Raw genomic sequence first — 5,250 nt, 5'->3', positions numbered from 1 at the left:
ACGAGTGGTTATTTCAGTCACTGTTGCCCTTCTATCAGCTCGAACCAGTCTGGCCATTCTCCTCTGACCTCTGGCATCAACAAGGCATTTCCGCCCACAGAACTGCCGCTCACTGGATGTTTTTTCTTTTTCGGACCATTCTCTGTAAACCCTAGAGATGGTTGTGCGTGAAAATCCCAGTAGATTAGCAGTTTCTGAAATACACAGACCAGCCCTTCTGGCACCAACAATCATGCCACGTTCAAAGTCACTCAAATCAACTTTCTTCCCCATACTGATGCTCGGTTTGAACTGCAGGAGATTGTCTTGACCATGTCTACATGCCTAAATGCACTGAGTTGCCGACATGTGATTGGCTGCTTAGAAATTAAGTGTTAACGAGCAGTTGGACAGGTTTACCTAATAAAGTGGCCGGTGAGTGTATGTGTGCATATATGTACATATATAGGTGCATATATGCCAATATATAGGTGCATATATGTGTGCATATATGTACATATATAGGTGCATATATGCCAATATATAGGTGCATATATGTGTGCATATATGTACATATATTGGTGCATATATGTACCTACATAGGTGCATATATACGTGCATATATGAACCTATATACGTGCATATATGTACCTATATAGGTGTATATATGTACCTATATATGTACCTATATATGTGCACATATGTACCTATATAGGTACATATATGCACGTATATATCCAGCTATATGTTTACCTATATATTAGTATAATTATTAAAATCCATAGCTACTAGGCAACATAAATAATAGCCCAAAATGTAGAAATTTAAATTATTTATTTACTCAAGAACAATCAAATAGTACAAGAACAAAAATAAGACAAAAAACTGTACAGAAAAAAAAACCAATTTATCTTGTTGATCTTCTCAGCTCCGTGAGCTTCGAATTGATAGATGTGCCTATCTGCCCTCGGCTGGCTGCCGGCCACTTCTTCAATGTAGCATCTAGAGAAGACAAAAATAATAAGACAGTATAATAATAATAATAACAATATATTGCTTCATCAGGAACCCAAAGTGCTTACAGTACAGCTGCGATTGGACACACATTTTGGATAAAGGGCTGATCATAATAAAAAATGCGTCATGTAAACACGTCAATTGGAAGATTCTGATTGGATTCTGCTAAATCTGAAAGAAATTCTGATTGGAAACATCGTCCCCCTTTTTTTAGCGGCATCGTTCTTTCATATGCACATGTCCGTCATCGGGACTGCATTGTTAACAGTCACACGGTAGAAAAATTTCAGAAATGTGGCTTTAGAAGAGGAAAGGTAGGATCAAGAAGTGAGCAAGCAATGAATTAGTATTATAAGTTCCAAGCAGATACAGTAACAATAATGGGTGCCCTACATTATACAGTCTCCATTGATGCCTAATAAACATTAATACAAGTAGGCTATGGTTAAAGTGGTGAACTTATAAAGTCTTAAAAGTTGTGTTTTCCCTTCTCAACGCATTATGCATTTACTCACCAATAATGGCTGCCTTTTTAATTTGGTCAAGGGGGACCAGCTGCTCCCCATCCCCTCTGGTTGGCTTCCCACCTTAAAGTAATATTTCAAAATTATTATGAAAGGGGGGTAAAATTAAGGTGGTGAAAACAAGAGATTTTTTATATACACATCACATTTTCTTGGGGTGCAAGGATATACAAAAATAGCAAGTAAAAAAGCGATGGTATGCCCGCACACAAACATAATTTATTCCACAGAATATGACTGACTTGTTTTTTTCAAGGACAGAAGAGATTAGGAACATGTTGTTTAGTACCATTCAGGTTGCTTTTCAGCAAAGTATCCAAATCAAAGGTGCCCAGCAGCAGATTCGGCACCATGGCAGTGGCAGAGGTGGCAAGGCGGGCTGCTTTCCACGCTTCTGCCTGGCAAAACACCCCAGAGGCCTTTATAACTTCAATCTGAAAAATAATTTCACATCACAATATTAATTTATTGGTAACTTTTAGAAACTTTTTCATGTTTCATATTGATTCTTATGCTTAGCTTCCCAAAAGTTAATAGGTTATGATGTATAAATGCAGATTAATGATAAAGATATGAACCAAATTAATCATTGCCCTAAACGTTATTAAAGGAGAGAAGGAGGAGGTTGGATGGAGAGTAGGGAAGGAGAAAAGTCAGTGGTTGGAGAGGAGTGAAGGGGGGCAGGAGGAAAGGATGATTGTCTCTTATAACACTAATTGGCTCCTACAAGCACACAGTTTATACCCATCCTTAATACATAATGTTATTCACCTGTGTTTTCGCTGTGGTCTCAGCTGTTGCTGCAGTCTTGTTAGAGAAGAAAAACATTGTTAAACTCAATTGTAAAACTTCAACAATTGTATGCATATGGGGCAAGTAAATTACATATTACCACTAACTATCCCAACATAAAAATCCCTATAGCTCAGTTGGAGCCTTAAGTAAAATAAGTACAGAAAAATCTGAGGTATATAAGGGTTACACACACCTGTGGTGTCTCTCGAAAGCGCTCAGTCACCATGGGACTCTCTTTAAAGTGCTCGGTCTCCTCTCTGGAGTCTTAGAGAAGAAAGAAACTTAGTAAAACTCTACAACAATTTTTATTCATCCAAGCAAGCCACTATAGATTCTTATTTACAGGGGGGGCTTGGAAAACATTAAACATGTCAATAAATTCATAGCCAAAAATAAATAAATAAATAAATAAAAATCAGCCAAACATCATAAAAATCCATATAGCTATGTTTGAGTAACAAGTAAACTAAATAAATAAATACAAATGCAAGGGGGTTACTCACCGGTTGCACTTCTCCAAAAGTCGAGGAGACATCTAGATCCTCCACAGGACTCCTTCCAGTCTTGTTCATAGAACAAAAATACCTTCATACCTTTCCTAACTGAGCATGCAACACAACTTCTCGTCCAGGCCCTGGTCATTTCTAGGCTTGATTACTGCAATGCTCTTCTGGCTGGACTTCCATCATGTGCAACTAAACCTCTACAAATGATCCAGAATGCTGCAGCTCGTCTGGTCTTCAACGAGCCCAAAAGGGCCCACGTCACTCCTCTGTTCATCTCTCTGCACTGGCTACCACTCGCTGCTCGCATCAAGTTCAAGGCTTTGACGCTTGCTTACAGATTGACCACAGGTTCAGCTCCCTCCTACTTCCACTCACTACTACAAGTCTACATCCCTACCAGAAGCCTACGATCGGTCTATGAGCGACGGCTCGTGGTACCATCACAGCGGGGCACAAAATCACTCTCCAGAACATTCTCATTCACGGTTCCATGCTGGTGGAATGATCTCCCCACCCTCATCCGGAATCCCTGACAACATTCAAAAGACAACTGAAAACTCATCTCTTCCGGGAGCACTTAACATAAAAAAAAAATAAAAATAAAAAACTCCTTTCCTCTAAATCCTCGCTTGCCTGGCTTATGCTACTCCGAGCTATGTCTGAACTTTGTATTTTGAGCACTTCTTGCGTTGCTTTTGCCTCTTCACGATGACTCGCTTGGTTTAGTCCTCAGTTGTAAGTCGCTTTGGATAAAAGCGTCTGCTAAATGACTAAATGTAAATGTAAATGTAAAAATATAGTCATTCTCTTCAATAAATTAAAGTGCAAATACATCAAATAATAAACACTATCAATCAGCCCAACATCACAAGTCTCTACAGCTCTGCTTGAGAAACAATTTTAAAAAGCAATGAAAATCAGTGGAACTTACCTTTTGAGCAATAATGGCGAGGTCACTTTTCATTTGAGGGATTTCTAGCAAGAAGTTATATAGCCTAAAGAAAAAACAATTACAATCACTAAAGCAGAATAGCACCCAGCAACTCAGTGCCCTAACGTTAACGTTACTCTTCGAAATACATTTCCTGCAGCTGTGAACGCAAGCTTTACAACCCTCCAAAGCCCATTGATAAGGCTCTGGAGAGGAAACCTGGTTGTGAACGCAATTAAAAAAAATGTCTTTCTCCAATTTCTCCCAAATTCAAATTCCCCAGGGTTTTTTTTCTGGAGCCGATTGACTTCTTGAGCCGTTGAAGGCAGAGAAGCATCATTTATTCTCATGAACTGTATGTTCTCTAGGCCATGACTTTTGTTAACCCTCTACGAATTCCTCTAGAAAGAGACACATAAATATAATTCTAATTTGAATCTTATCAACGGCTATATGAGCACCCACACTAACTTTAAGTTACCTCAGTTAACTTAACAACATAGCATTTGCCAAACACGTGTTAAACTTTTCAGCCCATACAATTTCTAAGTTTATACTTCTCTGCCACCGCAATATCCATCTCCAGAAAAAAACCCTGCTAATAAATATTAGAATTAGGAATACTTACGACGATTGATGATAAGTAGGACATAACCATAGACAGTAAAAGAAATGGACAGAGCGATCTCATTGGAACTCAGTTGAGACAGTTGAAGCCCACTTTTAGCGATTTTTGAGAACTTCCGTTCCTGACGCGCAGACTCAGACCGACTCAAACTAAGCTTGATGACGTGAGCAACCTGTCTGACAGACGTTAATCTTCTAGTAGCTGTGCGTGAAAACTGCCAACGTTAATCTTGCAGAGACGGGGAACTTGAGCAAAGAGTTCTTTGGCGTGAGTGAGCAGGAGTAAGTATTCCGTTGCTTTTATGGACTCATTATCTATGGGCTTCTCCCTTGACGGGACGTCCCCCCGATTGCCTGCGAGCTTCTCCTCCTGTCTGTACGGTCATTTCTGTACAGCGCGACAGAGAGTCGAGTGGTTATGACGCAATCGTTAGCCTATTTTTACTAAATCTGTTTCTACGGGGCCATAATGTAACATAGAAGGTAATGGAGCCCATTATACATTGTCGTGTTTCTTTAGAAATAAATAATGGACAAATGGAGTCTTTAAACGCCTCAGATGTAAAGTTATTCGCTGTCAAAGTGACGCCAAAATGACTGGGAGTCAATGGAAATGCTAACGCAAGTGAAGTTCTGCTACAACATGGCGGCACCCGGCCGGCTTCAACTTCCGGTCGATGGATTACCCCCTTGGACATAACGGATCTCCAACGCTGATATCGCCATTTTCACTCCCAGCCGATATATATCTTTCGGCGCGAATCGTCAAACGTCAGGCGGATGACGTCATCAACTACGCGGCGCTGTAGCCATGGTAGCAGCAGAGTGGAGAATTTTTTTTTTTTTTTGCATTTTTTTGCATTTTTTTTTG

General features: G+C 39.8%; 1 long non-coding RNA gene across 1 annotated transcript; it reads right to left on the bottom strand.

The window, feature by feature from the left end:
• Positions 1-796: 796 nt before the first annotated feature.
• Positions 797-1,584, bottom strand: LOC130090643 (uncharacterized). Its single transcript, XR_008807724.1, has 2 exons — positions 1,512-1,584; positions 797-981 (listed from the first exon to the last, which is right to left on the bottom strand). It is a non-coding gene; the product is annotated as an uncharacterized LOC130090643 (long non-coding RNA).
• Positions 1,585-5,250: the final 3,666 nt, after the last annotated feature.

This window comes from Rhinichthys klamathensis, unplaced genomic scaffold (assembly GCF_029890125.1).
Source record: "Rhinichthys klamathensis goyatoka isolate OS25496 unplaced genomic scaffold, OSU_Roscu_1.1 h1tg000149l_1, whole genome shotgun sequence".
NCBI classification, from domain to species: Eukaryota; Metazoa; Chordata; class Actinopteri; order Cypriniformes; family Leuciscidae; genus Rhinichthys; species Rhinichthys klamathensis.
Note: the sequence above shows the minus strand (reverse complement) of the source record. Positions and strands in the feature narration are given on the sequence as shown.